Below are 23,971 nucleotides of genomic sequence, written 5' to 3'. Positions count from 1 at the left end.
TCAATGGTCATCGTCTGAAGGTGTTTAGGGATGCCTCGGAGATGTGTGTAGTGGACGAAGTGCCGCTACACGCGCTTCTTGATATCCGCAAACGGGTCTAGGAAGGAAGTGTTCTTAAAGATTTCCTGGGTCGAGTGACTGAAAAGTTTTTATTCCCTGACCCGGGGAATCTTGAGAACACTCGAAAGAAGTTTTGTAAATATTTAATCACTTTTCGTAAATCTAGAAAAACCCAAACAAAACATAAAAAATAATCTTCCAAAAATATTTTCGAAATAACAAACTCTTTGGGAATGTTTTTGATACTGTCATACCCTAAAACCGAGGAGTCTGGCGTTTCAAGTTTTTGTTTAATGTTTTATCCTAAGTACGGTTTTGCAGAAGGAATTTGCTAGGGCGAGGAGTTGAGAAGTAAAGTTTTGGAGGGAGTTGGCACCGGTTCGAATTTCAAAGGACACCTTTATGGGAAGGCGTGCAGTCGCTAGCATCATGCCTGCAACCGCCTGCAAACCGTCCTCTCCCATACCTATCGGTTAATAACCGTGTTCTCTTTTCATTTTCCCTTATTCACTCTCTCTCTACTTCCAGAATTCCCCAAACTTCTCTCTAGGTTTTCTTTCTCTAACCCTAATCAAAGAAATTTCTCCCCTAGTTTTTGTCAAGATTTTCTACAGAATTCTTCATGGATAACAAGCCGAGTACCGGAAACACTTCAGGATCAACCGATTCAAGTGCGGCGGCGTTTATGGCGGATATACTACAAAAATTTGGGGGACCAGAAAAGGCGATGGAGGCATTTGCCATGTTCGCGGTGGTAATGGGGAAATCTGCACCAGCCGTTTCTACATCTGCCGTATCACAACCGGGAACTTCAGGGGTTTCAACACCCAAACCGGTGGCTGCCGCAGAACCCACCACCTCTGTACCAGAAGAAGCAGATCTGACCGCGGGGTTAGAGTTGTTGGTCGTAAGTGAGCCTAGGTTAGGTTCTGTCACTGAGGAGGGGGAAACCCTTGTTGCGAAGGAATTTACAGAGGGGGAAACCCCAGTTTTGGAGAAGTTGGTCAAGGGGGAAACCCCTGTTGTTGGTTGCGATGTTCCAACGGGCGGCGAAGCCCTAACTTCTGAAAGACAATCGGCGGGGGAAACCCCAGAAGTGGTTGAGGGCACCGAAGCCCAATTTGTTACGGGAAGTCCGGGTGGGGTAGAGACCCCTGTTTACATCGATGGGGCAACCCCATTGATTGGGAAGGAAGACGACCTCGCGTCTGGCGAGGCACAGGAACCCGTCGATGACGGGATGACTCTAATGGTGGATCTGACTGATGTCCCTGATGGGACCGATTCACCGGTAAACGCAAGGGAAGCAAGGAGGCAGGCTCGTCGGAGTCTGCTTGATGAGATAGACGAAACCGTCCAGCAGACGGAGGAGGACATGCTGGGTCGAGGGGCCGCAGCACCTGAGCAGGCAGATTCTCCCGGACCTGACGATGGGGAGAACGACGAGGAGGAGCGCAGACGCGCGGTCGAGAGGAAAAGGAAGGGGAAGCAGATCGCTCATTCCTCGACCAAGTAAGCAAGAGGGAAGTCCGCCGACCATTCTCCCTCTCCACCTGCTAAAATATCGTCCGATGCCGAGTCGGAAAGCCCTAATGAGTCCAGTGACTCCGAGGAAGATCAAGGAGTGGAGCTCAATTTTGAGCCAAAAGAAATCTGGATAACTAAGGAACTGCTGAATGCGATGGGGAAGTTTGATGACCACCCAAGACGTACAACGATATATGCAGAGAAGAGTACCGTGGGGAAACATGCCAAATCGGGAAAGAAGTACGATTCAGCAGAGCTTAAGGGGATCTCAAGCAATGACGAGTTTCGGGGGTATATAGAGGCAATCGGCTTCGACTGGTTGCTAAAGCATAGGAACGCCAGGTTGGTCCACCAAAACTCACGCCAGGTTTCAAAGCGCAGAGCGCATGGGAGTTCTTGACTCATCCGAGGATGGGTCAATTTAAAACTAGTTGTTCGAAGGCTCACCACATCGAAGACAGGGTTCTAAGGTTCGCCCAAACCTTCATTAGCTACAACCTGATGGGCACAACCAACACCGCCTTGACAACCGCCGACTTATACTTTACCTGGTGCATGGCCACGGGTGTACGTGTTCATTTGGACTACTGGTTAGCTCAAGCCTGCCACCAAGTAACTGCCAATCCCTCTCGGCATCTATACACATGCCACCTTCTGGGAGCTTATCTGCAGCGCAATGTGATTATGAAGATCCACAAGGCTTGCCGGGAGGTGAAGATGTGTCTACCTCCCGAGGTTTTCAATATGGAGTACTTCTTCAACAAGGGGCGGCTAATCATGCACAAGAGGGATGTCTGTTTTTACGAGGTTGGTAAATCGGAGGCCCAGATCAAACAGGAACAAGAGGTGGCGGGTGTGAAGGACGTTGCTGATGCAGGTGAAGCCAGGAAGCCAGGAAGCCAGTTGTGGAGGTGGATGCAATGAGAAAGGAAGTCAGTTGGATGAGATCCGAGATTCAAAAAGTGATGGAAAGGATTGTGGCCCTGCGGGGTAAAGGAAAAGACAGTGGTGAAGCTGAGAGAGTAAGGAAGGAAGTTGCCGGAGTACGAACTGGAATGGTAGAAATGAGATCGGAGGTTCAGAAGGTCAGGGAGGAAATGGTGGCCCTCAAGGGGCGCGTTTCTGATCTGGTGGCAATGTCGACCCGATGCACTGAGAAGATGATGGAGGGTGTCACGTTAATGATGGCAATGATGAAGTGGTTGCGCGAGAAATTCCCGGACGCACCAATATTACTTCCTGGACCTAGTGGCGGACCCAGGGCGCCAAGTCCAGCAGATCTATCTATCCGGAAGCAGCCACAAGTCACCAAGCCTCTATTCACTTCGTCCTCTACTAGACCCATGACCTTGAAGAAGACCGTACCCGGACAGACTGACGAGAGGAAAGAGAACCCGGAATCACCGGAAAGAAAGAAAGCTAAAGTGACCCAACAGGCTGTGCCACCCAAGTCTGGCTCCCGAGGGGGCCAAACCCCGAATTAATTTCCCCCAACCCAAGTAACTTTTACTTTTCGTCTTTTATTGCTTTCTGTCTCTGCTTTTTGTTTGCTTTAATGTTCTGTGCCAGCATGCTTGCTCTGTATATATGTGTTGCTACTTTCCACACTTAGCCCAATTTCTGGTCTAAGTGTGAGAAGGGGTTGAGCTGTTTTGCATGTTTGGTTTTGGTTGTTGTGCTTTCTCCCACTTAGCCCGATGTACGGTCTAAATGTGAGAAGTTTATTTGTTTGGTTTTCTGTTTTACATGTTTGTACTTCCCTATTTACCCCCCTTCACTAGGATGGCTTGGGGACAAGCTTGAGTGAAGTGGGAGGGGGAGGGAATAGGTGCAGTCTGTGACTGTAAGTCTTATAGTTTTTTTAGGTCTTGTCTGTGTGTTACGTGTTGCATGAGCTAGTGGATACAATAAGGCAGAAATATTCCCTTAGTGAGAGCGATTGAAGATAGGATACACGTCAACTTTGGTGCCCTCTTCCTTAATAAACTAAAAGCGGTTTGGATGAAGTGAGGACGATAGAGGATACCTTAGATAACCTAGCTGTGCAGCCTTACTATAAAGTGAGTTATAAGCCTAAACACTTTGAACTAACTTGTAAAAAATGGGCAGCCACTTGATGCTTAGGGAGTAGAGTATAAAGGAGAAAAAATGGGTTATGAAGGAATAAGCTGGACAAAGTCCAGAGCTGGAGGTATAAGCTGGACGAAGTCCAGGAAAAAAAGAGGTATAAGCTGGACGAAGTCCAGGAAAAAAGGAGGTATAAGCTGGACGGGTGCTGGATCCTTCGGTCGGCACGGGTACTAGATCCATTGGGGTCAGCACGGGTGTTGTATCCATCGGGGTCGGCACGGGAGCTGGATCCTTCGGGGTCAGCACAAATGTGGGGGCCTCCATGCTCCACGCAACTGTGGGGGGTACTGTGCCCCAACCAATTGTTAGCTCCTACGGGGGCAACAGATTTGGTCCATTCCATGGGACAAGCTCGGCACCAATGGCACCAAGGATGATGCCACCCGCTGAGAAGCCGTCGAAGTTCACTGGAACAGACTTCCAGAGATGGCAACAGAAAATGTTGTTCTACCTAACAACGTTGGGCGTCGTTAACTTCCTCAAGGAAAACGAGCCAACCCCGCCAAGCGAGGATGAGGCATGTGTCGAGATGTACGTTGAGTATGACGCTTGGCGCAAAGGAGACTATCTTTGTAAAAACTTTATTTTAAGTGCTTTAGATGATAGTCTCTATAACGTGTATTGTACTACTCCCACATCAAAACAAGTGTGGGAACTGCTTGATAAGAAGTACCGTAGTGATGATGCGGGTATTAAGAAATTTGTAATAGCTAAGTACTTGGACTACAAAATGGTCGACTCACGACCAATCATGGACCAAGTGCAAGAGTTCCAGCTCATTATCCAAGACCTCGCCGCCGAGGGAATGGCCCTGCCTGAAGCTTTCACGGCGGGCACGGTCATTGAAAAACTTCCACCCGGCTGGAAGGACTTCAAGAGCTACTTTAAGCACAAGCGAAAGGAGATGAATCTTGAAGACTTGATCATAAAGTTGCGCATCGAGTCAGACGTGCGCAAACGCGATGGTTTAGCTAAGGGCCATGGCCCACCTGTTGCAAAGGCCAATCTGTTGGAGCGGGGCGGTCCCTCCAACAAACGCTCCCGTCCAATTGCAAATGATAAGGGCAAGAAGAAGCAGCTTGCGAGGAAGGTTGAAGGCAACTGCTACAACTGTGGCAAACCTGACCACTTTTCCAAGGACTGCCGCAAGTTGTTGAAGAAGCCGGCTGCCCACGTTGTTGAAAAAGAATTTAAGGACTAGGATGAAAATGACCTTGTTGTTGTAGTCACGGAAGAAGTCAACCTTGTTGATAACAAAGGTGGCTGGTATATCGACACTGGAGCTACTGCCCACGTTTGTGCCGATAAGAGCAAGTTTGCCTCCTACACCGCTGTTGAAGGGAGGAAGATCAATATGGGGAATCAAGTCTCGTCTCAAGTCCTCGGCATTGGAGACGTGATTCTCATGATGACGTCCGACGTCACCATCACTTTGAAGGATGTGCTGCACGTTCCGGACATCCGAAAGAACCTAGTGTCAGGATCAATACTAGTGAATAAGGGGTTTAAACTTGTATTTGAATCTGATAGGTTTTCTTTGTACAAGTTTGGGAAGTCACTCGGAAAAGGCTTTGTAACCGACAGACTTTTCAAGCTTAGTGTAGATGTACGCCATGTCCCTAAGCCGTTGGCTAATAATAAGAATGCATCTACTTCTTCTTACTTGGCTGAGTGTTCTAACTTGTGACACAATAGATTGGGACATGTAAATCAAAATGCCATTAAAAGATTAGTAAGTTTAGATTTACTAAAGGCAAATGAAATAGAAACTCAAAACAAATATGAAACTTGTCTTGAGGCAAAAATGACTAAGTTACCGTTTCATTCGGTTGAACGGAACACGAAACCCCTTGAATTAATTCACACGGACGTATGTGACTTAAAATTGGTGCAACGGAGAGGTGGTAAAAAAATACTTTATCACATTCATAGATGATTGCACAAGATATTGTTATGTCTATCTTTTAAGAAGTAAAGATGAAGCATTAGAAGCGTTCAAAAATTATAAGAACGGAGTCGAGAATCAACTTGGATGTAAAATCAAAATGATTCGAAGTGATAGAGGAGGTGAATACGTAGCCCCGTTTGAGGAATTATGCAACGCAAGTGGTATAATTCACCAAACGACTGCACCATATTCACCACAATCTAATGGTGTTGCAGAACGCAAGAATCGAACTCTCAAAGAGATGATGAATGCGTTACTGATCAGTTCGGGGATGCCCCAGAACATGTGGGGGGAAGCTGTTTTGACAGCCAACTACATCCTAAACAAAATCCCACTCAAAGGTAAGGACGTTACTCCTTATGAGTTGTGGAAGGGAAGGAAACCATCCTACAAATACCTCAAAGTGTGGGGGTGTTTGGCTAAGGTGATGGTTCCTTCGCCCAAAGAAGTTACAATCGGTCCTAAAACGGTTGACTGCATCTTCATTGGGTATGCACTTAATAGTAGTGCATATCGATTTGTTGTCCACAAGTCTGAAATACCGACTGTGACCGTGGGAACAACAATCGAGTCAAGAAATGTTGTATTTCTTGAAAACATATTTCCTCGCAAACACAAGGAAAATATTGTACCCAATTCTGAGACGAGAATTGAGGATGAAGCCACTAGTTCTAAATCAGCGGATGAAGAGCCAGAATCGTGCAAGCGAACAAGGCCTGATCCAAACGATGCGGTACCAAGACGTGGTAGCAGGGTCAGAACACCAAAGACATTTGGTCCTGACTACATTGCATTCATGTTGGATGAAGAACCAACATCGATAAAAGTAGCATTTGTTGGCCCAGACGGGTTGCATTGGAAAGAAGTTGTTCAAAGTGAAATTGAGTCAATTTTGCTAAACCACACGTGGGTGTTGGTTAATCTACCTGAAGGTGCTAAACCTTTAGGATGCAAATGGGTCCTTAAAAGAAAGTTTAAGGCCGATGGAACAATGGACAAGTATAAAGCTCGACTGGTAGTCAAAGGCTTTAAACAAAAGGAAGGGTACGATTTCTTCGATACATACTCACCTGTAACGAGGATTACATCAATTCGAGTGCTTCTCGCGATTGCTGCTGTGCACAATCTTGAGATTCATCAAATGGATGTTAAGACTGCGTTTCTAAATGGTGACCTTGAAGATGAAATCTATATGGAACAACCTGAAGGTTTTGTAGTACCTGGACAAGAGAAAAAGGTATGCAAGCTGGTTAAATCCCTCTATGGATTGAAACAAGCGCCATTGCAGTGACACTTGAAATTTGATAACGTGATGTTATCAAATGGATTTAAAATCAACGAATGTGACAAATGTGTCTACATTAAGAACACTGATAATGAATACGTTATAGTGTGTCTCTACGTTGATGATATGTTAATCATGGGTAGTAACACCCAAGTGATTAACGACACGAAAGCCATGTTGAAGAAAAACTTCGACGTGAAGGATATGGGTCTAGCCGATGTAATTATTGGAATGAAAACTCTAAGAACATCCGAAGGAATCACCTTAACACAATCTCATTATGTTGAGAAAGTATTAAAGAGATTCAATGTCTATGATGGCATCCCGGCTAAGACACCTATAGAGCTCAATGTTCACTTGAGCAAGAACAGGGGTGAGTGATAAGGCTAATTTCATGCATAGGTCTACGGCTTTAATTCGTGAAATTTCTGGGTCTAACACGCGTTTTAAGCCAGGTGTGTGAAGATTTTCGCCAGGTCCAGCAAAGAAGGGAGACAGTTGCGTGGACCTAGGAAGAAGGCGAAAGAGTGGACATTATGAGGAAAATTGCTCGACGGAGGAAGCCTCGGAGTTGAAGGGTAGAATAGAGATTTCTACGAAGACTCTAGAAGGTTATGTCCGCGTCTATAAAAGAGAGAAGCATGCACGCTGGAGGGATCTTCTCGGTTGGAGACCTCGCCAACAGCTTGTAGCTTAGTCCACTTTTCTTCACACACTTGGGTTCTTTCGTGGGAAATTCAGGGCATACTTGGGGTTCACTTCTAGCTTACACACTTTTCGATCTGGTGGTAACACCGTCCTACTTGAGGGCGAAGAAACAATTTATTTTCTGTTACGTTTCTGCTGAATTCGCCGAGCTTCGCTGTTGGAGGCTCGGACCTCTTTGTTTTCTGGATATTCTCTGTGTTTATGCAAGTTTCGTTTTAGTTTATGCCGACTGTGTTGATCTTTGTGTGTCGATTATGTTTACTTGAATTCTGAGTTGGATTGTTGGAGTTGGTTGTTTTCTAGATTATCACAGGTTTGTGGTTGGATCTGGGAGAATGGAGTTTGTTTGTGGATGAATCGGGTTCTTAACTTGTTGATGTCGTAGGGTTGTCTGTGATTGTTGGGATCTGGAGTTGATTTGAGTAGATCTGTGAGAATCGGAGCTATGGAGTTGATTGTGCTGGGTGTTGAGTTCGGATGTCTTGGATCCGGAGTGGATTAAGCATTCGACGTGAATCTGAGTCGTGTTGGTTTAATTTTATGCCTAGCTTACGTGTTTTCGTTTCATTTCGTTCAGTTTATGTAGATCTGATGTACTTCCGATTCGTAGCGAGTTTCCGGCGTCCCGATCTCTATATTCTGTTCGAATCTAGGAGTATGCTCTGTTTTCTTCATTTACGTTTCTGAGTTGGATAGGAAATTGCATGAGTTTGTTAGTTGCAGCTTTTACCGTACTTACCTTATTTGAATGTCCTGGTCCCCACTCTTTAATTCTTCCTGCCTAGTCATATTTAGTTAATCATTTACACGGTCTAGCGAGCTATTGTTTCTTTCGGTGTTGATGTCTGATTTTACAAGTATTCTGTTTCTTAGGTCTAGCATTTAAATTCCGTGCCTAGGTCTAGTGGTAGTTGTTATAAACCTCAACCCTTTGCGTGGCAGCAGCCGCTTGTTTCCAAAGTCTCTAAACACTACTCACGAATCCATCTTCGTGGGATCGACCCCACTTCCCTATACTAATTTAATAGTAATTTGGGTTGAGGGATTAATTTTTGAAGGAGAGTCGAGCGTGTCCAACGACAATAACACTCTGTGTTCCTTGGGTTCCTGGACCTAGTGATCCAGTGGATTTAAGAAGCGCGGTGTCTTGACTGAGCACTTGTATTAGTGTTCCCTGTAAGCACACGAAACACACACGATCCGATTCAGCTCTTCCTCACTTCAAAATGGCGCCGTTGCCGGGGATGGATGGCGTGCTTAGTGTTAGTGTTCAGAGTCTGTGGTGTAAATAGTTTTGATTTATTTTCTTTCTCTTTTGTTTGTAGTTTATGAGCAGAGGCTCAGGATCTACCTACTGGAGCAACTCGTCTGGGAGGAAGTACGGCCAGTTTACTCGGCAGATTAAGGATACAACCTCTACTGTGACCACCAGACCAGGGTTCACCACAGGAGATCCGTTCCCGAGTGAATCAACTAGCGACGAATCTTGGACGCCGTAAGGACGCGAAGATGCAGAATCCCCACCCGAATCAGAAACGGAGTCAGAATCAGGGGAAGCAGAGGAAATAGTCATGGCGCAGGTAGTAGATCCAGATCCAGAGATCGGTTCTCTCACTGCCCATTTAGATGGAGAACCAGCTCAAGCTATAGTGATGAATCCACGCCAGAGGACTATTGAGATCAAGACAAACGTGCTCGGGATCTTGCCGACGTTCTCTAGGCGTAGAAATGAGTGTCCGTATGAGTTCTTAAATGAATTCAGCAAGTTGTGTGGTATTCAGAAAAAGGCCGAATGATGCAACAGATGAGGATTATCGCCTACGTGCGATTCCGTTTACCTTGAAAGGGGAAGCTAACACGTGGTTATTAAGGTTACCCCCGGATTCTATTCGCACATGGAGGGATTTCAAATTGGAATTCCTAGATTATTTCTTCCCATCCAACAAGACGAATGCACTGAAGAAAGAAATATTAGAGTGTAAGCAGGATTACGACGAATCCTTGAGTCAGTATTGGTCGAGATTTAAGGGGTTGTTGGATGCATGCCCAAACCACCGAATGATAGAGGCAGAGACATACTCTCTGTTTTACGAAGAACGACTCCTGAGTCAAAGGATTTAATGAATTCCTCGAGTGGGGGGAATTTCACAAGAAAGAGGGGAAGTGAAGCAAGGGAAATTCTGGGAAAATTGATCGACGCTAAGAAGGCGTACGATAACCCTAGGAATGCTGTGAGAAGAGGGTCGGTGCATGCCGTAAGAGAGCAAGAAGACGATAAAGTGGAGGCAAGGATTGATAGGCTCGAGAAGGCTCTTTTGAACGCGATTGAGAAAACGAATCCACTGACTTCGCAAGGGAAGGAGAAATCTCCGGGTCCAGGAGATAGTCAAATTCAGCAATATTACGGGACCCAAGAAGGAGATTATCAGGCCCAGGTCAATGCAATGGGTAGTTGGAATCCCGATGGGAGCTGGAATCCAGGAAGACAGAGAGATGCACCTTGGCTGAATCATCCGAATTTCAGATGGACTGACAATGAGCAGAATCAGCCAGCACCACAACAAAGTCAGTAGTTTGCACCTAAGCCCGAAAGGCAAGGTAACTGGTCAGGAAGAAATCAAGAGGGGCAGGGCAGCTGGATCAATCGGAACCAAGGAGACCACTCAAGCTGGGGGAACAGAAATCAGAATAATCAAGGGAACTCTTATGTGCCACCGCACCAAAGGAATTTTCAGAATAATTACCAGGGCCAAGGAAATCAATACAACAACTCTTCAGGCGGTCAAGGGAACGCTCGTCAGAATCAAGCGAGTGGACCGACGCTGAGTATAGGGCCAGGGCCTAGTCAACCACAAAAGTCACCAAAGAGTATCGATGATATGGTGCACGACCTCGTCAGTTCTCAGCAACATATGCAAAGCAACCTGCAATCGAACAATGACGTAGTGCATAAGCTTCAAGATGCTCAACAGGAGCAAAAGGCAGCCATGGATATGCTGGCTAAACAATTGTCCCAGATAGCCACTGCTTTGAGTGATATGAGAGGAAACGAGGGAAAGATTCCCGCCTCAGTAAGACCACCAGATAGGGCGAATATAAGTCAGGTTACCTTGAGATCCGGGAAGGCATATGATGGGCCAGTGGTGAGAACGAAGGAAGCGATAAGCCCCAAGGAAGGTAAGGAAGAAGATACTATTCCTAGGTCTGGGGACTTGGAAGGAGAAAGTTCTTTGGTCAAGGATGACCTTAAGATAGGAGATTTGGAGAAACCCTTGCCTAAGTCAACTGAGCCATTCTTCCTCGATCCAGAGCCAGTATTTGAGAACAAGGCAGAAAGGGAGGAGACTGGAGAATTCTCAGCTGACAGTTCTACAGGAGCAGGAAAACGATTGAAGCCTTTCCCGAGCCGGGGGGGAGCCAAGAAGAAGAAAGAAGAGCCGGTGGATTTCATGGACATTTTTGGGAAACTAGACATTAATCTACCATTCCTGCAGGCCTTGAAATTGCCGGTGTTTAGCAAGTTCATCAAGGAATTTATAGCTAAAAAGGCTAGACCCAGTGTGAAAATTTTGATAGGCGAGAATGTCTCGGCAGTGATTCAAAAGCGGAGGATGCCTTCAAAATGCAATGATCCAGGTATGTTTACCTTACCCATCTCTATTGGTGACGTGAAAATTGAGCATGCTATGTGTGACTTAGGTGCGTCGATAAATGTGTTACCGCTATCTGTATACAAGAGGTTAGTAGGGGTAGGCATGGTGGACACGAAAGTTGTAATCCAATTGGCAGACAGGTCATGCATTTGTCCTGAAGGTGTGCTTGAGAATGTGATAGTAAAGGTACATGATTTCTTGTACCCAGCTGATTTCCATGTGATAAGGATGAGTGATAATGAGTCTGCAGAGTCTGGCGGAGTACTTCTAGGGAGACCTTTTCTACGGACTGCTAAAACTATCATTGATGTTTTTGACGGTACTATTTGCCTTGATTACAATGGGGAGAAATATACATTCAGCATAGATGAGGCAATGAAAAGACCTCTTGACGTTGAAAATTTGTATGCTATATATGTTATTAACCCCTTGGTCCAGGAATATCTTGAGACAGAGTTAATGCAGGAACAGATCGAGAATTCTGAGATGGGTCTTGCCATTGATAGAGAAGTAGCCAGTTGGTGTCAAACAATGAACACAAATGAGTTATCAGATGAGGAACTAGCGGAAGCAATTCTGGAATTCTGTACAAGTCCGGAGCTAGTTAGGTCAAGGAAGACACCTTATGTGGCGAGCATGAACAGTTCTGCTGAGTCTAAGAAAGGAATGACAACAGAAAAAAATCCCTTGCCCCAGGAACAAGATATCCCCAAGAAAGAATTGAAAACACTTCCACCGGGGCTCAAGTACGCTTATCTGGAGGAGAACGAAAACTTCCCGGTGATTATTAACAGCAGCTTGACCGAGGGACAAGAAGAGGAACTGCTGAATGTAATTAGGAGAAACAAGAAAGCCATTGGGTGGACGCTCTCTGACTTGGTTGGAATCAGTCCAGATATGTGTATGCATCACATTCGTTTAGAAGAAGGAGCAAGGGCATGTAGGGACCCGCAACGCAAGTTGAATCCGAACATGAGGGAAGAAGTGCTGAAGGAAGTATTGAAGCTGCTATCCCTAGGAATCATATATTCCATACCAGACAGTGAATGAGTTAGTCCTGTACATATGGTACCAAAGAAGTCAGGAATACAGGTAGTTAAGAACGATAAAAATGAGTTGGTCCCCACTCGACTTGTTACTGGGTGGAGGATGTGTATTGACTACCGGAAGCTGAACGAGGCTACTAAGAAGGATCACTTCCCGCTACCTTTCATTGATCAGATGTTGGAGAGGCTGGCAGGTAAGCAATATTTCTGTTTCCTGGACGGATATAGTGGATATTTTCAAATCTATGTGGATCCCGAGGATCAAGAGAAGACAACTTTCACGTGTCCCTTTGGAACATACGCTTATAGGAGGATGCCGTTTGGTCTCTGCAATGCACCAAGGACTTTCCAGCGGTGTATGATGAGCATTTTCTTGGATCTCCTAGAGGATTGCATCGAGATTTTTATGGACGACTTCACTGTGTACGGGAATTCATTTGACTCGTGTTTGGCGAGTTTGGATATAGTGCTGAGGAGGTGCCAGGAAAAGCATTTGGTTTTGAATTTCGAGAAATGCCACTTTATGGTCCTTGAAGGAATTGTCCTAGGGCATGTGGTATCGGAAAGAGGCATACAGGTAGATCAAGCAAAAATCGATGTCATCTCGAAACTGCATTACCCGACGAATCAGAAGGAGGTAAGATGATTCCTAGGGCATGCAGGATTTTATAGGAGGTTTATAAAGGATTTAGCAAAGATTGCTCAACCACTCACTCACTTATTGCATAACGATGTGGAGTTTGAGTTCGATGAGGAGTGCAAAAGGGCTTTTCAGTTGTTGAAAGATAGACTAGTATCTGCCCCCATTATTAGAGCGCCCAACTGGAATCTACCCTTTGAAATTATGTGTGACGCAAGCGACTATGCCGTGGGAGCAGTGCTAGGTCAAAGAATTGATGGAAAAAGCTATGTGATCTTTTATGCATCCAAAACACTGAATCAAGCTCAGAAGAATTATGACACCACCGAAAAAGAAATGCTGGCGGTGGTATACTCATTTGAGAAGTTTCGCCCGTATTTGCTGGGGTCGAAGGTGATCGTTTTCACGGACCATGCAGCTATTAAGTACTTGCTGGCAAAGAAGGGGTCTAAACCAAGATTAATCCGTTGGGTATTACTTTTACAAGAATTCGATTGGGAAGTTAAGGATAAGAAAGGAACTGAGAACAAGGTGGCTGACCACCTAAGTCGTATCTTTTAAGGAGAGACCGAGGAAGCAATTCCAGATGCATTCCCCGAGGAGCATTTGTATTATCTGGAAGAACTCCCTAGACCCATCAATTGGGAAAAGCTCATGGCATTAATAGGTCCAGGGGATGCCGAGAAAGGGAAATGTCAGACAAACACTGAGCCACGGTTCGCTGACCTGGCAAATTACTTAGTCACTGGAGAGGTACCCAGTTCCCAAGAAATCTCCCGGGCCCAGAAGATGAAATTGAAGAGTGAGGCCAAGTACTATTTCTGGGATGAGCCGTATTTGTGACGAATGGGGGCCGACCAAGTTATCCGGAGGTGTATCCCAGAGTGGGAATAGAGGGATGTGCTGAACCATTGCCATGCCCTAGCGTGTGGAGGTCACTTTGTACCTAGGAAGACCGCAAGGAAGGTGTTGGACAGTGGGTTTTACTGGCCCACGTTGAATTAGGATGCTTTTGAATTCTGTCAGAACTGTGTGAGGTGTCAACAGACCGGGGGAATCTCCAGGAGGGACGAAATGCCACAAGTTCCAATAATTGTATGTGAGATCTTCGATGTCTGGGGGATGGACTTCATGGGTCCATTTCCGTCTTCATACGGAAACACCTACATACTTGTGGCAGTAGATTATGTTTCGAAGTGGATAGAGGCAAAAGCAACAGCATCGTGTGAAGCTAAAGAGGTAGCGAAGTTCCTTAGAGCTAACATTTTCAACAGGTACTGAGTACCCAGAGCTATAATATCTGACAATGGGACGCATTTCCGCAACCGGACTATTGAAGCTCTAATGAGAAAGTACGGAGTTCACCAACGCCTCTCCACACCATATCATCCTCAGTCCAACGGCCAAGCGGAAATATCAAATAGAGAAATCAAAGCGATCCTGGAAAAAACGGTGAATCCGTCGAGGAAAGACTGGAGCAAGAGAATTGATGATGCATTATGGGCATATAGAACAGCATATAAAACGCCCATTGTAATGTCTCCTTACAGGTTAGTATTTGGCAAGATGTGTCACCTACCGGTGGAAATTGAGCACAGGGCGTACTGGGCGGTCAAGGAGATTAATATGAGTCCTCGAGCTTGTGAGGGAGAGAGGAAACTGCAACTCCAAGAGTTGGAAGAATTGCGACTTGAATCTTACGAGTCAGCAATGTGGTACAAGGAAAAGACAAAATTGTGGCATGATAAAAATCTCCAGACCAAGGAACTGCAAGTTGGGCAGAAGGTTCTCCTGTTCCAGTCCAGGCTCAAGTTAATGCCTGGCAAGTTAAAGTCCAAATGGATTGGGCCATACACTGTTGTGAGTCTGCGTGCAAATGGAGCAGTAGAAATCCAGGGAAGTTCTTCAAACTCTACTCCTTTCCTTGTCAATGGTCATCGTCTGAAGGTGTTTAGGGATGCCTCGGAGATGTGTGTAGTGGACGAAGTGCCGCTACACGCGCTTCTTGATATCCGCAAACGGGTCTAGGAAGGAAGTGTTCTTAAAGATTTCCTGGGTCGAGTGACTGAAAAGTTTTTATACCCTGACCCGGGGAATCTTGAGAACACTCGAAAGAAATTTTGTAAATATTTAATCGCTTTTCGTAAATCTAGAAAACAAACAAAACATAAAAAATAATCTTCCAAAAATATTTTCGAAATACCAAACTCTTTGGGAATGTTTTTGATACTGTCATACCCTAAAACCGAGGAGTCTGGCGTTTCAAGTTTTTGTTTAATGTTTTATCCTAAGTACGGTTTTGCAGAAGGAATTTGCTAGGGCGAGGAGTTGAGAAGTAAAGTTTTGGAGGGAGTTGGCACCGGTTCGAATTTCAAAGGACACCTTTATGGGAAGGCGTGCAGTCGCTAGCATCATGCCTGCAACCGCCTGCAAACCGTCCTCTCCCATACCTATCGGTTAATAACCGTGTTCTCTTTTCATTTTCCCTTATTCACTCTCTCTCTACTTCCAGAATTCCCCAAACTTCTCTCTTGGTTTTCTTTCTCTAACCCTAATCAAAGAAATTTCTGCCCTAGTTTTTGTCAAGATTTTCTACAGAATTCTTCATGGATAACAAGCCGAGTACCGGAAACACTTCAGGATCCGCCGATTCACGTGCGGCGGCGTTTATGGCGGATATACTACAAAAATTTGGGGGACCAGAAAAGGCGATGGAGGCATTTGCCATGTTCGCGGCGGTAATGGGGAAATCTGCACCAGCCGTTTCTACATCTGCCGTATCACAACCGGGAACTTCAGGGGTTTCAACACCCAAACCGGTGGCTGCCGCAGAACCCACCACCTCTGTACCAGAAGAAGCAGATCTGACCGCGGGGTTAGAGTTGTTGGTCGTAAGTGAGCCTAGGTTAGGTTCTGTCATTGAGGAGGGGGAAACCCTTGTTGCGAAGGAATTTACAGAGGGGGAAACCCCTGTTTTGGAGGAGTTGGTCGAGGGGGAAACCCCTGTTGTTGGTTGCGATGTTCCAACGGGCGGCGAAGCCCTAACTTCTGAAAGACAATCGGCGGGGGAAACCCCAGAAGTGGTTGAGGGCACCGAAGCCCAATTTGTTACGGGAAGTCCGGGTGGGGTAGAGACCCCTGTTTACATCGATGGGGCAACCCCATTGATTGGGAAGGAAGACGACCTCGCGTCTGGCGAGGCACAGGAACCCGTCGACGACGGGATGACTCTAATGGTGGATCTGACTGATGTCCCTGATGGGACCGATTCACCGGTAAACGCAAGGGAAGCAAGGAGGCAGGCTCGTCGGAGTCTGCTTGATGAGATAGACGAAACCGTCCAGCAGATGGAGGAGGACATGCTGGGTCGAGGGGCCGCAGCACCTGAGCAGGCAGATTCTCCCGGACCTGACGATGGGGAGAACGACGAGGAGGAGCGCAGACGCGCGGTCGAGAGGAAAAGGAAGGGGAATCAGATCGCTCATTCCTCGACCAAGTAAGCAAGAGGGAAGTCCGCCGACCATTCTCCCTCTCCACCTGCTAAAATATCATCCGATGCCGAGTCGGAAAGCCCTAATGAGTCCAGTGACTCCGAGGAAGATCAAGGAGTGGAGCTCAATTTTGAGCCAAAAGAAATCTGGATAACTAAGGAACTGCTAAATGCGATGGGGAAGTTTGATGACCACTCAAGACGTACAGCGATATATGCAGAGAAGAGTACCGTGGGGAAACATGCCAAATCGGGAAAGAAGTACGATTCAGCAGAGCTTAAGGGGATCTCAAGCAATGACGAGTTTCGGGGGTATATAGAGGCAATCGGCTTTGACTGGTTGCTAAAGCATAGCACCCTTGAGGTTCCGATAGACGTGGCACGAGAATTTTTCTCGACTTTCCGGTTTAAATCCACCACCGATTTGGATGCCGATTCCATTAACTTCCGGCTTTTCAATGAAGAGCATGTGATGAGCATCAGAGAGTGGACTCTACGGATGGGTCTGCTAACGCGTACGGAAGATGACGAAGGCTTATGGAATGAGAGAATGGTTGGTCCACCAAAACTCACGCCAGGTTTCAAAGCGCAGAGCGCATGGGAGTTCTTGACTCATCCGAGGATGGATCAATTTAAAACTAGTTGTTCGAAGGCTCACCACATCGAAGACAGGGTTCTGAGGTTCGCCTAAACCTTCATTAGCTACAACCTGATGGGCACAGCCAACACCGCCTTGACAACCGCCGACTTATACTTTACCTGGTGCATGGCCACGGGTGTACGTGTTCATTTGGACTACTGGTTAGCTCAAGCCTGCCACCAAGTAACTGCCAATCCCTCCCGGCATCTATACACGTGCCACCTTCTGGGAGCTTATCTGCAGCATAATGTGATTAAGAAGATCCACAAGGCTTGCCGGGAGGTGAAGATGTGTCTACCTTCCGAGGTTTTCAATATGGAGTACTTCTTCAACAAGGGGCTGCTAATCATGCACAAGAGGGATGTCTGTTTTTACGAGGTTGGTAAATCGGAGGCCCAGATCAAACAGGAACAAGAGGTGGCGGGTGTGAAGGACGTTGCTGATGCAGGTGAAGCCAGGAAGCCAGTTGTGGAGGTGGATGCAATGAGAAAGGAAGTCAGTTGGATGAGATCCGAGATTCAAAAAGTGATGGAAGGGATTGTGGCCCTGCGGGGTAAAAGAAAAGATAGTGGTGAAGCTGAGAGAGTAAGGAAGGAAGTTGCCGGAGTACGAACAGGAATGGTAGAAATGAGATCGGAGGTTCAGAAGGTCAGGGAGGAAATGGTGGCCCTCAAGGGGCGCATTTCTGATTTGGTGGCAATGTCGACCCGATGCACTGAGAAGATGATGGAGGGTGTCACGTTAATGATGGCAATGATGAAGTGGTTGCGCGAGAAATTCCCGGACGCACCAATATTACTTCCTGGACCTAGTGGCGGACCCAGGGCGCCAAGTCCAGCAGATCTATCTATCCGGAAGCAGCCACAAGTCACCAAGCCTCTAATCACTTCGTCCTCTACTAGACCCATGACCTTGAAGAAGACCGTACCCGGACAGACTGACGAGAGGAAAGAGAAGTCGGAATCACCGGCAAGAAAGAAAGCTAAAGTGACCCAACAGGCTGTGCCGCCCAAGTCTGGCTCCCGAGGGGGCCAAACCCCGAATTAATTTCCCCCAACCCAAGTAACTTTTACTTTTCGTCTTTTATTGCTTTCTGTCTCTACTTTTTGTTTGATTTAATGTTCTGTGCCAGGATGCTTGCTCTGTATATATGTGTTGCTACTTTCCACACTTAGCCCAATTTCTGGTCTAAGTGTGAGAAGGGGTTGAGCTGTTTTGCATGTTTGGTTTTGGTTGTTGTGCTTTCTCCCACTTAGCCCGGTGTATGGTCTAAGTGTGAGAAGTTTATTTGTTTGGTTTTCTGTTTTACATGTTTGTACTTCCCTATTTACCCCCCTTCACTAGTATGGCTTGGGGACAAGCTTGAGTGAAGTGGGAGGGGGAGGGAATAGGTGCAGTCTGTGACTGTAAGTCTTATAGTTTTTTTAGGTGTTGTCTGTGTGTTACGTGTTGCATGAGCTAGTGGATACAATAAGGCAGAAATATTCCCTTAGTTAGAGCGATTGAAGATAGGATACACGTCAACTTTGGTGCCCTCTTCCTTAATAAACTAAAAGCGGTTTGGATGAAGTGAGGACGATAGAGGATACCTTAGATAACCTAGCTGTGCAGCCTTACTATAAAGTGAGTTATAAGCCTAAACACTTTGAGCTAACTTGTAAAAAATGGGCAGCCACTTGATGCTTAGGGAATAGAGTATAAAGGAGAAAAAATGGGTTATGAAGGAATAAGCTGGACAAAGTCCAGAGCTGGAGGTATAAGCTGGACGAAGTCCAGGAAAAAATGAGGTATAAGTTGGACGAAGTCCAGGAAAAAAGGAGGTATAAGCTGGACGGGTGCTGGATCCTTCGGTCGGCACGGGTACTGGATCCATTGGGGTCAGCACGGGTGTTGTATCCATCGGGGTCGGCACGGGAGCTGGATCCTTCGGGGTCAGCACAAATGCGGGGGCCTTCATGCTCCACGCAACTGTGGGGGGTACTGTGCCCCAACCAATTGTTAGCTCCTACGGGGGCAACAGATTTGGTCCATTCCATGGGACAAGCTCGGCACTAATGGCACCAAGGATGATGCCACCCGCTGAGAAGCCGTCGAAGTTCACTGGAACGGACTTCAAGAGATGGCAACAGAAAATGTTGTTCTACCTAACAACGTTGGGCGTCGTTAACTTCCTCAAGGAAAACGAGCCAACCCCGCCAAGCGAGGATGAGGCATGTGTCGAGATGTACGTTGAGTATGACGCTTGGCGCAAAGGAGACTATCTTTGTAAAAACTTTATTTTAAGTGCTTTAGATGATAGTCTCTATAACGTGTATTGTACTATTCCCACATCAAAACAAGTGTGGGAAATGCTTGATAAGAAGTACCGTAGTGATGATGCGGGTACTAAGAAATTTGTAATAGCTAAGTACTTGGACTACAAAATGGTCGACTCCCGACCAATCATGGACCAAGTGCAAGAGTTCCAGCTCATTATCCACGACCTCGCCGCCGAGGGAAAGGCCCTGCCTGAAGCTTTCACGGCGGGCACGATCATTGAAAAACTTCCACCCGGCTGGAAGGACTTCAAGAGCTACCTTAAGCACAAGCGAAAGGAGATGAATCTTGAAGACTTGATCGTAAAGTTGCGCATCGAGTCAGACGTGCGCAAACGCGATGGTTTAGCTAAGGGCCATGGCCCACCTGTTGCAAAGGCCAATCTGTTGGAGCGGGGCGGTCCCTCCAACAAACGCTCCCGTCCAATTGCAAAGGATAAGGGCATGAAGAAGCAGCTTGCGAGGAAGGTTGAAGGCAACTGCTACAACTGTGGCAAACCTGACCACTTTTCCAAGGACTGCCGCAAGTTGTTGAAGAAGCCGGCTGCCCACGTTGTTGAAAAAGAATTCAAGGACTGGGATGAAAATGACCTTGTTGCTGTAGTCACGGAAGAAGTCAACCTTGTTGATAACAAAGGTGGCTGGTATATCGACACTGGAGCTACTGCCCACGTTTGTGCCGATAAGAGCAAGTTTGCCTCCCACACCGCTGTTGAAGGGAGGAAGATCAATATGGGGAATCAAGCCTCGTCTCAAGTCCTCGGCATTGGAGACGTGATTCTCATGATGACGTCCGACGTCACCATCACTTTGAAGGATGTGCTGCACGTCCCGGACATCCGGAAGAACCTAGTGTCAGGATCAATACTAGTGAATAAGGGGTTTAAACTTGTATTTGAATCTGATAGGTTTTCTTTGTACAAGTTTGGGAAGTCACTCGGAAAAGGCTTTGTAACCGACAGACTTTTCATGCTTAGTGTAGATGTACGCCATGTCCCTAAGCCGTTGGCTAATAATAAGAATGCATCTACTTCTTCTTACTTGGCTGAGTGTTCTAACTTGTGACACAATAGATTGGGACATGTAAATCAAAATGCCATTAAAAGATTAGTAAGTTTAGATTTACTAAAGGCAAATGAAATAGAAACTCAAAACAAATGTGAAACTTGTCTTGAGGCAAAAATGACTAAGTAACCGTTTCATTCGGTTGAATGGAACACGAAACCCCTTGAATTAATTCACACGGACGTATGTGACTTAAAATTGGTGCAAACGAGAGGTGGTAAAAAAATACTTTATCACATTCATAGATGATTGCACAAGATATTGTTATGTCTATCTTTTAAGAAGTAAAGATGAAGCATTAGAAGCGTTCAAAAGTTATAAGAACGGAGTCGAGAATCAACTTGGATGTAAAATCAAAATGATTCAAAGTGATAGAGGAGGTGAATACGTAGCCCCGTTTGAGGAATTATGCAACGCAAGTGGTATAATTCACCAAACGACTGCACCATATTCACCACAATCTAATGGTGTTGCAGAACGCAAGAATCAAACTCTCAAAGAGATGATGAATGCGTTACTGATCAGTTCGGGGATGCCCCAAAACATGTGGGGGGAAGCTGTTTTGACAGCCAACTACATCCTAAACAAAATCCCACTCAAAGGTAAGGACGTTACTCCTTATGAGTTGTGGAAGGGAAGGAAACCATCCTACAAATACCTCAAAGTGTGGGGGTGTTTGGCTAAGGTGATGGTTCCTCCGCCCAAAGAAGTTACAATCGGTCCTAAAACGGTTGACTGCATCTTCATTGGGTATGCACTTAATAGTAGTGCATATCGATTTGTTGTCCACAAGTCTGAAATACTGACTGTGACCGTGGGAACAACAATCGAGTCAAGAAATGTTGTATTTCTTGAAAACATATTTCCTCGCAAAGACAAGGAAAATATTGTACCCAATTCTGAGACGAGAATTGAGGATGAAGCCACTAGTTCTAAATCAGCGGATGAAGAGCCAGAATCGCGCAAGCGAACAAGGCCTGATCCAAACGATGCGGTACCAAGACGTGGTAGCAGGGTCAGAACACCAAAGACATTTGGTCCTGACTACATTGCATTCATGTTGGATGAAGAACCAACATCGATAAAAGTAGCATTTGTTGGCCCAGACGGGTTGCATTGGAAAGAAGTTGTTCAAAGCGAAATTGAGTCAATTTTGCTAAACCACACGTGGGTGTTGGTTAATCTACCTGAAGGTGCTAAACCTTTAGGATGCAAATGGGTCCTTAAAAGAAAGTTTAAGGCCGATGGAACAGTGGACAAGTATAAAGCTCGACTGGTAGTCAAAGGCTTTAAACAAAAGGAAGGGTACGATTTCTTCGATACATACTCACCTGTAACGAGGATTACATCAATTCGACTGCTTCTCGCGATTGCTGCTGTGCACAATCTTGAGATTCATCAAATGGATGTTAAGACTGCGTTTCTAAATGGTGACCTTGAAGATGAAATCTATATGGAACAACCTGAAGGTTTTGTAGTACCTGGACAAGAGAAAAAGGTATGCAAGCTGGTTAAATCCCTCTATGGATTGAAACAAGCGCCATTGCAGTGACACTTGAAATTTGATAACGTGATGTTATCAAATGGATTTAAAATCAACGAATGTGACAAATGTGTCTACATTAAGAACACTGATAATGAATACGTTATAGTGTGTCTCTACGTTGATGATATGTTAATCATGGGTAGTAACACCCAAGTGATTAACGACACGAAAGCCATGTTGAAGAAAAACTTCGACGTGAAGGATATGGGTCTAGCCGATGTAATTATTGGAATGAAAACTCTAAGAACATCCGAAGGAATCACCTTAACACAATCTCATTATGTTGAGAAAGTATTAAAGAGATTCAATGCCTATGATGGCATCCCGGCTAAGACGCCTATAGAGCTCAATGTTCACTTGAGCATGAACAGGGGTGAGTGATAAGGCTAATTTCATGCATAGGTCTACGGCTTTAATTCGTGAAATTTCTGGGTCTAACACGCGTTTTAAGCCAGGTGTGTGAAGATTTTCGCCAGGTCCAGCAAAGAAGGGAGACAGTTGCGTGGACCTAGGAAGAAGGCGAAAGAGTGGACATTATGAGGAAAATTGCTCGACGGAGGAAGTCTCGGAGTTGAAGGGTAGAATAGAGATTTCTACGAAGACTCTAGAAGGTTATGTCCGCGTCTATAAAAGAGAGAAGCATGCACGCTGGAGGGATCTTCTCGGTTGGAGACCTCGCCAACAGCTTGTAGCTTAGTCCACTTTTCTTCACACACTTGGGTTCTTTCGTGGGAAATTCAGGGCATACTTGGGGTTCACTTCTAGCTTACACACTTTTCGATCTGGTGGTAACATCGTCCTACTTGAGGGCGAAGAAACAATTTATTTTCTGTTACGTTTCTGCTGAATTCGCCGAGCTTCGCTGTTGGAGGCTCGGACCTCTTTGTTTTCTGGATATTCTCTGTGTTTATGCAAGTTTCGTTTTAGTTTATGCCGACTGTGTTGATCTTTGTGTGTCGATTATGTTTACTTGAATTCTGAGTTGGATTGTTGGAGTTGGTTGTTTTCTAGATTATTGCTGGTTTGTGGTTGGATCTGGGAGAATGGAGTTTGTTTGTGGATGAATCGGGTTCTTAACTTGTTGATGTCGTACGGTTGTCTGTGATTGTTGGGATCTGGAGTTGATTTGAGTAGATCTGTGAGAATCGGAGCTATGGAGTTGATTGTGCTGGGTGTTGAGTTCGGATGTCTTGGATCCGGAGTGGATTAAGCATTCGACGTGAATCTGAGTCGTGTTGGTTTAATTTTATGCCTAGCTTACGTGTTTTCGTTTCATTTCGTTCAGTTTATGTAGATCTGATGTACTTCCGATTCGTAGCGAGTTTCCGGCGTCCCGATCTCTATATTCTGTTCGAATCTAGGAGTATGCTCTGTTTTCTTCATTTACGTTTCTGAGTTGGATAGTAAATTGCATGAGTTTGTTAGTTGCAGCTTTTACCGTACTTACCTTATTTGAATGTCCTGGTCCCCACTTTTTAATTCTTCCTGCCTAGTCATATTTAGTTAATCATTTACACGGTCTAGCGAGCTATTGTTTCTTTCGGTGTTGATGTCTGATTTTACAAGTATTCTGTTTCTTAGGTCTAGCATTTAAATTCCGTGCCTAGGTCTAGTGGTAGTTGTTATAAACCTCAACCCTTTGCGTGGCAGCAGCCGCTTGTTTCCAAAGTCTCTAAACACTACTCACGAATCCATCTTCGTGGGATCGACCCCACTTCCCTATACTAATTTAATAGTAACTTGGGTTGAGGGATTAATTTTTGAAGGAGAGTCGAGCGTGTCCAACGACAACAACACTCTGTGTTCCTTGGGTTCCTGGACCTAGTGATCCAGTGGATTTAAGAAGCGCGGTGTCATGACTGAGCACTTGTATTAGTGTTCCCTGTAAGCACACGAAACACACACGATCCGATTCAGC

The sequence above is a fragment of the Salvia splendens genome, chromosome 5, assembly GCF_004379255.2.
Source record: "Salvia splendens isolate huo1 chromosome 5, SspV2, whole genome shotgun sequence".
Classification (NCBI taxonomy): domain Eukaryota; kingdom Viridiplantae; phylum Streptophyta; class Magnoliopsida; order Lamiales; family Lamiaceae; genus Salvia; species Salvia splendens.
Note: the sequence above shows the minus strand (reverse complement) of the source record.